The 13,252-nt window shown below is 32.0% G+C and overlaps 1 protein-coding gene across 1 annotated transcript in view; it reads left to right on the forward strand.

Annotated features, from left to right (window-relative positions):
- Positions 1 to 13,252, forward strand: part of LOC145271304 (uncharacterized) — a 285,483-nt gene that overhangs the window by 174,318 nt on the left and 97,913 nt on the right. The window lies entirely within an intron of this gene.

The following is a 13,252-nucleotide window of genomic DNA, read 5'->3' on the forward strand; positions in this document are numbered from 1 at the left end:
CTCTTAACCCTTATCCTCGAGTGGTCTCTGGGACTTGATAAGTGGTTATGCTTATGTAAAAAAAAGCATCAAAACCATGTTAATTACACTGATTTCATAAATGTTCATGACTCGAATTATCATCACATTATTCTACAATTGAATTCCTGAAAACCTTGTGATCCTAGTAATCCAACCATCTTTAAGACCGAACATTGTGATCATATTCTTCATTTGTACAAAAGGAATACGCTAATAACTATGAAGATGCAATAAAAAACATTTCAGCTAACAACCACTCGCTAAAAATCGAGCTACATCAGCCGTTCTAATTTGTAGACTTCAATATAAGCGCCACTTCCTAAAAGATCAAGACTGTGTAAATATGTAATTAAACACAATTTAAAATATTAAATGGACAAAGTTATTGGAGGCTTTAACTATGCCATTGTTGTATTCGACTAAAAACTCACTCGGATAACATCCTCTGACGTCACTTTCTTTATTATAAAAAATGATTAGGCAGTCGCTATACTGGTTGCGACATACACACGTGTTTTCTTTTACTTCAAGTTTACAAACACAATGTGGTGTCAGAAGCGATATTAAAAAGACGAGACACAACACATCGAAACGTTTAAAATCATAAGTACCATACTAGTCGAGATAGAAACCAAGTAGGACAGAACGTTAAAATGAGTAGCATTGGACTCGAACAACCCGAAAAGTTTAACTTCGGTCAACCTAAACAAGGGGAAAATGGATAAAAATATTTTAAGATACAAAGAATGTCTAGAATAGACAAACAACAAGAAAACAAATACTCGTTAATTTAATGCGTGGGCGATAAAGCGAAGGATATACTAGATATTTTCAACTGCTCACCGGATGAATTCCAAACATTAAACACTGTCAAAGAAAAGTTTAACAAAAAATTTACAGCTTATCATTAGTTTGATCGATTCATTTGTAACAGAACAAAAACCTGCGAGTTTGAAAACCTACAAAATAGTCAAATAATTATCGCATAATTTTGTTCAGATAACAAGTTATCTAAAATATAACAAATTAACCTAAAAAGTGGCATAACACGTGCACGTCAAAACGTGATTGTGATGAAATCATTTATTGAGGCCTCCTTTTGAAGTTTATATGAAAAACACCTCATCGAAATGGCGTATATGTCTCATCGATAGATAATGGCAATAAAAATAACTCCTGTATAAAATCTACAGCCTCTAAACAAATATATTGTATACATAAATCTATATAAAGGATTTTAACAAAAAATATTGTATACGGAAATCTATATAAAGGCCCTAACACAAATAGGTGCTTCTGCGCTTTAGTGCCTATTTTTCCAAATCCCGCTCGACAACGCCCGGCGAAAAATGGAAAACGCCGGATTATAACGAGCGAGTCAAACGAGAGACGCCAATTAGCAGACGTTAAAAACTGGTAGAGAAAAACGAAAGAAAGGAAAGAGTTTGAACTGGAAAAGTAAAGAAAGGATAGAATTTCATTGTGTGTCTTCAATCCAAAAAAGAGGCGGGGAATGAATTAATTCAGGGTAGAAATAATTGGAAAATCAACAGAAAGTCATCGATTTTTGTCAGGAAAACTGAGATGCAAAACATGTCGGCGAAAATGCATCACGACGAAACGAAACGTAAACGACGGTTTCGGCTGGACGTGCACTAATGGCCATTGCAGACAATTGAAGTCCTTGCGCCATGGCACCTTTTTCGAAAGTCCCCATCTCTTGCTACCAACGATAATATGATTGATCTATTTGTGGGCGTTCGAAATGGCAACACACAAACGGCGAGTGCGATATCTGGTCGGATCACACTTTCACCGACTAGAAAAAAAAACTTCCTGTGGGATATTTGCCAAGACTAGTTCCTTAGGAAACACCAGCAGATCGGAGGTCCAGGGCACACAGTGGAAGTTGACGAGTCCGTTTTCAATAGACGAAAACAATGTTGGGAGAGTCGTCGAACCGCTAGGTGTGTCAGAATTTTGGGTGAATTTTTGATACCCCTAACACAAAACTGCGAATAAAATATTAAAAAAACTCGTAATTTCTGTTTTAAAAGTGGGTTGTTTATTTTCTTTATGGAATATACTACCAAAATGAAATATTGTTTAAAAATAGTGGGTTGTTTATTTTCTGTATGGAATATACTTCCAAAATAAACATTTTTTTTAAATAATATTTTTTATTTAAAAAAAATGTTTACAACATGCCTGCGCGAGTTCATGCAGCCATCTTTTTTACGTAATGAAATTAATTGAATTTTATGAGTTAAATTTTTTTCGATTTTTAAACTTTAAAAATCTATTAAAATTTTTCTAACGGTTCAATTTTTAGGATATTTTCGGCGTCAATATAAAATTTTATTCTCTTTACACTAAACTGAATGTCATATTCTAGAAACCGTTTTCATTTTTAATTCACCCACCCCCAATTTTGAAATGTCTATTCAAATGAAACTAATTAATTTTCTTGCTTCAAATTTATATATCACAAATTGAAGATAAAAGATCAATAAAATAAGTTGATTTAAAACAAAAAAGAATAGTTATTTGGAAATTTACTTGTAAAGTCCAAAGTTTAAAACATTTATTTAAAAAAAACACGTTGAATTTTTTTTTGTAAGTGAAAACTTATAAACTTATATTGTCCAGAAAATTTCGTAGAATTACAATTTTATTGTGTTTCATTCAATGTTTTTTTTTTTAGATATTAAAAAAAAAATTCACTCCATAAAGAAGAAATGAAATATATTAAATCAAAAAACTTATGTATTGAGAGAAGAAAAAAAATCAAATTCTCCGACTATTTTTGTAAGGCAAAAACTGATAAGTAACATGTGATCATTTTTCAAATACGGTGACACATTTTTCTTCACGCACAAGGCTTTACGGCTCACTTATGTTGTTTTTACGTTTTAAAGTCCTTTTATCCATCCGTATTTCAAAGCGGGAAGAAACACGGGCTAGCACACACCGTTTAATGCATAAGTAATGGCGGACTTTATAAATAGTTGTTTTAAAAAATTCTTTTATTTCAAAAATACATGGAATATGAAATATGAATATGGACAAATTCTCATAAATGAAGAATGGAAGCATCCGTTGATTAGTATTTTATATAGGTAAGTGATTTCTTTGAATTTATAGATATTTATTATATTTAGATTAAGTTAAAATTCGTTGAATTTCGTGAAATCTTTTAAAAGAAAACCGATTAAAAATATTGTATATTTTTCGATAAAACCTTTTATTATTTTAAAGTTTGGTCTTTGCTCCTTTTATTGAAAAATATTCATATTGTTATAAGCTTCGAAAGATAGTGAGTTTAATTAATCACTCCTTTTTTAATGGCGTCTTCTGACACTCCTATCGAACCACTCCAGGTCATGGGAGGATATGACCATGCTGAAAAGGAGGGTTTTCTTGTCACAGTCCCAGACCGTAAATCAGAAACCCTTTTTCCGTTAATGAAAAAAATACATACTTCCAGGACGACGATAGCTTCCGATTGCAGGAAAGCGTCTTATGGTTAAGCACATCCTTCATTTCGTGGACGCTACGACTAGGGCTACCACAAATCATGTGGAGGGGATGTGGAAGGAGGCAAAACAATGAAATAAAAGAATGTGGAATCAAACACACAGTAGAAAGTTACCTCCTCCTCCTCCTCCTTCTTCTTCATTCTCTAACAACATTTCTCAGCCTTACTTTGCCGTCGTCAGCTGCTTTACTTCAATCGGTTGAAAATACTATCATTAAAGAAATAGACTATTCTCAGAAAACAACGGCACATTGCTGCAAAATGTATACGCATACCCTGCAATAACTGACAACCGCTATATATATATATACATATATATATATATATATATATATTCTAGCAAAAGTACTAGTCGTTCACTGGGTTTAAAAACAGCCTACAGAAAATGGACTCTGATTCATGAAAGTATGATAGGTTATGAACAGGAAGGGTTGTAAAGAGATAGCTTCGAATTTGTGGGTATCAAAACCAAAGCAAAATATGATGAAAGTAAAAATAAAATAGATAAAGTCCATAATTTATTATAACATACCTGTTCACACTGAAACGCGTATCACAATATTCTGTTGATCTATATTAAAAACCTTGTTAAACTTTGTGACATATTTCCATTCTATGGAGGTCAGGTGCAAACGAGCACCCCATAATTTATTATTCCATATTTCTTCAAACTGAAGCATAATTATCAAAGTATACTTACGTAGATAGATATGAAAAGTCTTTATTAAAGTGTGTGCCTATTTCCATTCTATGGAGACCAGGCGCGAACGCAGACCCTACAATTTTATTATACCATCCCTATTTTAGGTAAAACATACTTATCAAAGTATTCTTATGTATATCTATATCAAAAACACTTGTTTTTTTTTTTACTTTTTTATTTCCATACTTTGTGGACCATGCGCGAACGCAGGCCCCACAATTTTAATAAACCATTGTTCTGCCAGATCAAACATACCCATTCCTGTGTCTCGATACATCTTCTATCATTTTATGTAATCAGTTTTTTAAAATAGTCAACCATATAGGAGGCTATTCGTGACCACACACACACACACACACACACACACACACACACATTCGGCTTTGTATTATATATATATATATATATATATATATATATATATGATTAAAATTAGAAATTATTTACTGCAAAATAAAATGCACAATCAAAAATTGTTTTACATAAACTGCAATCGTCGGCTGCCGAAATTAAAAAAAAAAGTTATTACTCTTCTCCCTCAATAAAAGAAAAGCAATTTGACTAAAAAGATAATAAAACAGTAAAATGTTTGTAATTTAGGTTTCTGTTTCTGTTTTCCTTTCTGTATTTTTTTTATCTTTCATTTTTTTTTATATGCATACGTTCGCTCCTTGAAGTGCGTTGGTTAGTTTTTATTTATTCGCTTGTTAAATTCCGGCGTTGTCCGTTTTTTTGCCGGGGGCGACTAACGGAAAAACGGGTGTTAAAGTGCACAAGTACCTGTAATATTGTATACAGATATCTATATAAAGGATCTAAACAAAAATATGGTATACGGAATCTATATAAAGGCTCTAAACAAAAATCTTTTAAAAATCGCAACAACTAGAGGCGTAAATTATCGATTTATTATGAAAAACATGAAACTAACACAGATTTCATAACTGCAGAAATTATCATCACGTCAGTCTACAATTCACTTTTTGAAATCGTTGTAATCAGGTACGTGCATAAATGGTGGAATAAAGATAGTGGGACATAGTTTTGAAAGCCGGTTTATCATAATTCTTTTGTTTCCGACTACTTTTTGTTTGTATTTGAAAGATTAATTCCCCCCCCCAAAAAAAAATAAATATTTGTACACGTGGAAAAAATGGTATAATGATAAATGTTTTCATGACTGACAATTTCAACTAAGAATAGACCGACGCATTTAATAGTATTTTTATAGGTAAGTGATTTTTGGAATTTATATCGATTTTTTATAATTGAGGAAAGTAAAATTTCATTGATTTTCATTAAATCGTTTTTTTTTTTTTTAAAGAAAACGATTAAAAAAGCATAATTTGCTGTTAAACCTGTTATTTTTTTTATTTGGTCTTGGCTCTTTTAATAAAAAATAGGGTTTGAATTAAATTTTTCAAGTAGTTATAAGCTTGTAAAGATAGGAGGTCGAATTATTCAATTTTTTCCACGCATTCTTAAGATCGGTTTCTGACACTGCTAGCGTAACACAGACAAACATTTAACGAACTACCTAGTCGAAACAAAAATGGCACTATTCGTATACGTTTCAACAGAAGAGAGAATCAGAAAGGAATTGTAATCAAAAAATTGGAATAAACTCGTTCGTACAAAAGGATGAAAAACATCAGAAACACACAAAACAGTACAAAGGGAGGAAGAACAATCAGACATCCAGCTAGATATAGACAACGAGCAAATAAATGAAAAAAAGTGTTTTTATTTTTTATTAAAATATTTTTTTTATTTAAAAAAAACAGATGTTAGCTATACATGAGTTATTTCCCTTTAACCGTGTTTAATCATACTATTCCTCGTATCGCAACCTCCCACCAAGTAAGATACAATAGACGTTGGTTGACTACTATATTTCAGTTCAATAAATATTTCGTAATGTTCACATGTGTCCGTTGTTCTTCATACCAATCCACTACTAATCTAATATAAAAAAATATAATCCAAAAATAATTTCTTGAAGTAACGATATTATCAGTGAATGAATCATTGTTTTTTTTTTTTGTTGTTGTTATATTTAAATAAAAAATAATAATTGCCAAAAAATTGTCTGTTAGTGTTTATGATAGCAGTTTGCAGAAAAAAAATTCAATGTAATATTATATATGGACGGATGAACATGTAACCGTCAGTGTGAGAAATTTTTCACAATTTTTTTCAAATATCTATTTTTTTAATTTTCAAGATTGAGATACCGGTTCAACTCCAAAATCATATTTTTCCTACTGACAATTTGAAAATGTATGGGTGGACAAAAAAATCATATTAATATGAAAAAAAAAACAAAAAAAAATAGAACGTATAACTATTTAATCATTAATAAAGAATTTGTAACAGAAACAAATGGGACTTTTTTCTTCCTCGAATCAATGCCTCTCTCCTGTGCTATTTGGCCACATATTGACCAATCAGGGGTACGGCGCATTGATCCTTCCTATCCCCAAAGGAAATCGGCCAGCATCCGGTTGGAAGAAGAACAACTCGTTCTTACTGAGAGAGACGCCAAACTTTTCTTCTCTCTCTCTCTCTCTCTCTCTCTCTCTCCCTCTCCCTCTCCCTCTCCCTCGGTCATTTCTAACGGTATCGACGATTCCACGGGGAATTACTACGGCGACACCACGGAGTCCAGCTTTTGACAAGGAACATATTATTTTCTCATTAATAAACCTTTGCTATATTTATGAAGTTGTTGTGTTCGTCATTTCAGAGCCGTGTATTGAATTATTTATTTTATTAGGGTGTACCCTAAAAGCATACAAACGCCTAAAATGGAGACCCCCCCCCCTCGTGATATACAATCAATTCTGAATGGCGAGCCTTTTTCTTCATTTTTCGTAAAACCCGACACAGCTTAGAAAAGCCAGCACTCTCCCCCCTAAAAAAACCCCTGCATTTTACACTGACGAGCGAAAACAACCTTTAAATGTCGCTTATCTCTTGAGAATTTTCTAGAACACTGTTCTAACTCTGGATATTCTTTTCACCGAAAAGAAAGACAAAAAATTCTCATCGAACAAGATAAACTAAAAAGCCGAAATATGGTCAAAGACGCGTGTCTCATAAAAAAGCTGAAAACGCATTTTGTACTTTTGAAATAATTCTCACAGTTTCACGGAGAAAAATAAAACGTTCCACCCGGATACATTTCCTTGATACGGAAAGGAGAAAAACACATTTTTTTTTTCACAACGGCTACACACAACAACAAAAAAACAAAGAAACAAAAGAAAACAAATGTCTGCCCTAAAAGAGTAAAACGCCTTTTCCACACGTAAGTAAATACTTTTTTTTATAAACACACTTCGTTTGTTAAACAACAAAATCAGGACAAAAACTCAATTGCCCAAAACATTTTCTTAAAAAATTTTTTTTTGAAAAGTGACTAAACATTTTTTTTTTTTTACTAAGAAGGACGCAAGCGTGACGCACACGTGCGTACACATACACACTCAAATAAGAGAAAACCGATACAGAAAAGAGGACTTTTCCAAAAAATAAAATTATATATATATATATATATATATATATATATATATTTATTTTATATGTATATATATATATATATTTATTTTATATGTATATATATATATATATTTATTTTATATGTATATATATATATATATTTATTTTATATGTATATATATATATATATTTATTTTATATGTATATATATATATATATTTATTTTATATGTATATATATATATATATTTATTTTATATGTATATATATATATATATTTATTTTATATGTATATATATATATATATTTATTTTATATGTATATATATATATATATTTATTTTATATGTATATATATATATATTTATTTTATATGTATATATATATATATATTTATTTTATATGTATATATATATATTTATTTTATATGTATATATATATATATATATTTATTTTATATGTATATATATATATATTTATTTTATATGTATATATATATATATATATATTTATTTTATATGTATATATATATATATTTATTTTATATGTATATATATATATATATTTGTTTTATATGTATATATATATATTTGTTTTATATGTATATATATATATATATTTGTTTTATATGTATATATATATATATTTGTTTTATATGTATATATATATATATTTGTTTTATATGTATATATATATATATTTGTTTTATATGTATATATATATATTTGTTTTATATGTATATATATATATTTGTTTTATATGTATATATATATATTTATTTTATATGTATATATATATATTTATTTATTTTATATGTATATATATATATATTTATTTATTTTATATGTATATATATATATATTTATTTATTTTATATGTATATATATATATATTTATTTTATATGTATATATATATATATATATATTTATTTTATATGTATATATATATATATATATTTATTTTATATGTATATATATATATATTTATTTTATATGTATATATATATATATATTTATTTTATATGTATATATATATATATTTATTTTATATGTATATATATATATATTTATTTTATATGTATATATATATATATATTTATTTTATATGTATATATATATATATATTTATTTTATATGTATATATATATATATATATTTATTTTATATGTATATATATATATATATTTATTTTATATATTTATATATATATATATTTATTTTATATGTATATATATATATATTTATTTTATATGTATATATATATATATATTTATTTTATATGTATATATATATATATATATTTATTTTATATGTATATATATATATATATATTTATTTTATATGTATATATATATATATATATATTTATTTTATATGTATATATATATATATATATATTTATTTTATATGTATATATATATATATATATATTTATTTTATATGTATATATATATATATATATTTATTTTATATGTATATATATATATATATATTTATTTTATATGTATATATATATATATATATTTATTTTATATGTATATATATATATATATATTTATTTTATATGTATATATATATATATATATATTTATTTTATATGTATATATATATATATATATATTTATTTTATATGTATATATATATATATATATATTTATTTTATATGTATATATATATATATATATATTTATTTTATATGTATATATATATATATATATTTATTTTATATGTATGTATATATATATATATATATATTTATTTTATATGTATATATATATGATATATATATATATTTATTTTATATGTATATATATATGATATATATATATGATATATATATATATATATATATATATATATGAGAGAGAGAGAACATTTCTTTTCGTCTCTCAGCCAAAGAAAACGTAAGTACCCCTTTAAAAAGATTTAACTTCAGGCTTTACATATATACACACTCACAAAAAAACACATACACATATATTAATCTTCTACCACTGCCTTTTCCTTCCAAGAGTATATTTTTCTATTTTATTTTTTGTGTGGAATCCTTTTTTTTTTTTTTTTGGTCTTTTAAGTATTTTCCCTCGTATTTTTTGTCTTGTATTAAATTTTTCCCTTATTTTCCTCACGTGGTCCTCCGACAATTTTCTATCTATATTTCGGATAGTTAAATTTTTTTGTCTGTTTTGTCGCTTCCCCTATAAAAAGACATATGCCAACCGAGTTGCTCCGCAGAATGAGGGAGTTGGCAGAAAACGTCCCCGCTGACAGTTCCCTTATTAAGCAGATTTTCTTATCGAGGCTTCCACCACAAGTTAAGGCGATACTGGCACCGATGCTGGAGAAGCATCTCATTGATGAGATAGCGGCATCGGCAGATAAAGTGATAGACTTCACTAAGGGGCCTACTACCTCCTCAATCCCTCGCCAACAGGCCGCAGCCTCTATATATTCCGCGACTACTAGTCATGCAACTCGAGACGCCACGCCTGTCGCTATTCTCGACACTATCGAGCGCCTCAGCAAAGAGGTTATGAAGTTAATGTGGGTAGGACACATTCGCCCAGACCCCGCTTCAAAAGCCGTTCGCCTTCTCCACACTGTCATCGCTGTTCAAACACGCCAGGACTATGTTTTTACCATAGTCGCTATGGCGCTGAGGCACGGAAATGCAAAAAACCCTGTTCATATATGAACCTGAGAAACTAAGGTCTGGGAAACTGAGCACGGCAGGCTCTCGACGGGATATTCACAACAACCGTGCCTATTTCGTTATGGACAATCGATGCCAAGCACGTCGTTTGGTTGATACGGGTGCAGCTTGCAGTGTCTGGTCGATGAAACTCATTAAAGAGAAGCCACCAGTGTCGCTTATCACACTGCAAGCGGTAAATCATTCTCCCATTCTCACGTACGGTCAAATTTCTCGTTTTCTAGACTTGGAATTATGGAGACTTTACGTGGGTCTTCACTATAGCAGATTTACCCTACCCCAGACTAGGAGCGGACTTCCTGCACCACTTCAACCTGATAGTGGATATGCGCAGACGCTGGCTGATAGACGCAAATACAGAACTTTCTGCCCCTGGTGTAAAAACAAACACCCCCTCTATCAGCTCAGTATTCTTCATTGCCGCTTCAGATCACCTGTATCAGACCGCCTTAGACTCATGCCCTGCGTTGAAAAATTAAAATTTTGTGGTAAGCAAACCCACGCACATCACCAAACACTACATCGAGACCACAGATGCTCCTGTTTTCTCACGCCCTTGCCGCCACCCTGCTGATAAACTTAAGGCAGAATTTAATCATATGCTGCAGCTAGGAATAATACGCCCCTCGTCCAGTCCATGGGCTTCCCCTTTGCACATGGTCCTGAAACAAGATGGAGATTGGCGTCCGACTGGGGACTACCGACGACTCAATGCCATGACGGTATCTGATCGTTACCCAATCCCACATATAAACGAAACGCGGCTAGCACATTTCAGCACTTAATGGATGTAGTAGGGCGTGACTTGGACTTCGTCTATTACAATATAGACGACATTCTCGTGACAAGTGCCTCACCTGAGGAATATGTCACTCACCTCCGCCTAATATTCGAATGGTTTTGGCGATACCCGGTGAGGATTAACCCTGGTAAATGTGTTTTCGGTGCGTCATCACTTGTTTTCCTGCGCCACATTATCAGCCCAGACCGTATATCTCCATTACCGGAAAAGGTGAAGGCTCTACAAGACCTTCAACTACCCACTTCACTTCGCCAACTAAGGCACTTCCTTGGTCTGTTGAACTACTACATACGCTTTATCCCACACTGTGCGGATCTTCTAGTTCCTCTTTCCGACCTGTTACGTAACAGGAAGAAGACAAATAGGCAAATCTCACTTAATGAGATCCAGCTTAAAGCTTTTTAAAGAAGTGAAAACAAAACTGGCGACAACATCTCTACTTGCACATCTTGTACCCGATGCCAAGTTTTCCCTGGTCGTTGACACATCAGGCACAGCTGTAGGTGCAGTGTTGCAACAGCAGCACCAACAACAGTTACAACCTCTCGTATACTTTTCGAGACAACTGAAACCGACTGAACAACGTTACAGCATGTTTGACCGTGATCTCCTGGCAATGTACCTCGCAGTGAAACATTTCCAACATTCACTCGAAGGCCGTCAATTTGTGATCTACACTGATCATCGTCCGCTTACATACGCACTGCATTCTAAGCCGGACAAATATTTTCCCCGCAAAACGCACCACTTGGATTTTGTTTCGCAATTTACCAGCGATTTCAACATATCTTGGGTGAGCAGAATGCTACGGCAGATGCTTTGCCCCGCCTTCCCAGTAATTCTCTGTCCTCACCATCGGATATCGACTTACGGCAGATGGCCTTAGACCAGCCAAGGCTGGACACGTTGGATCCATCATCACCTGAATTTGTAACTTGCAAATTCGCATACCTTCCCGTGCCTACCTCGGACATGCAGATCATTTGTGACACTTCAACGGATTCACCTCGAACATTCGTTCCATTGACTCATCGTAAAGTTGTTTTTGACACCCTACACAATTTGGCACACACCGGAAGCTAGATTTTTCTGGCCAAATATGAGGCGTGATGTCACTGCCTGGACACGTTCCTGTGTATCCTGCCAAAAGTCAAAGGTACACAAGCATATCCATGCACCCCTTGGAACATTCACCACCCCAGACGCTCGGTTTAGCTATGTGCACATCGACCTGGTTGGATCTTGGCCGGTCAGTCAGGGATTTACTTATCTCCTGACCTGTATAGACCGTTTCACACGGCCATTTCCCTCACATACATTTCGGCTGAGTCTGTAGCGCGAGCCCTTATATCAGGCTGGATATCGCATTATGGAGTTCCCACCACCATCACCACTGATCGTTTGAATCCCACCTCTTCCAGGAACACTCCAGGATTCTAGGGATACAACGTATTCGCACCACAAGCTATCACCCTGCTTCTAACGGGATGATTGAACACTTCCATCACCAATTAAAAGCAGCATTTTAACAGGATGATTGAATGCTTCCATCGCCAATTGAAAGCAACATTACGTGCTTACCCTGAACAACAGCAATGGAGCGAATATGTATCGGCTGTCCTTCTTGGCTGTCGTGCTGCTATCAAAGAGGACCTGGGATACTCTTCAGCTGAACTTGTATATGGAGTACAAATGTTGAGCCCGATAGAGTTAATGACAAACGATTCAGCTCTGTATGTCAACAGACTACAAGCTTATTTTAGTAAACTCCCACGATGCACACTAGGGAACAGACCATTAGATCTTCGGTCCCAAAGGACATTTCGTCTTGGACTCATGTTTTTCTTAGAAAGGACGCCGTGAAAGACCCCCTAACTTCACCTTATACTGGCCCCTATCGCATGCTTTCACGTACCAATAAACTTTTTACTTTATATATCAGTGGTAAAAGAGAAACTGTCTCTATTGATAGAGTA

This window comes from Euprymna scolopes, chromosome 46 (genome assembly GCF_053919585.1).
Source record: "Euprymna scolopes isolate OS-2025 chromosome 46, ASM5391958v1, whole genome shotgun sequence".
In the NCBI taxonomy this organism is placed as follows: domain Eukaryota; kingdom Metazoa; phylum Mollusca; class Cephalopoda; order Sepiida; family Sepiolidae; genus Euprymna; species Euprymna scolopes.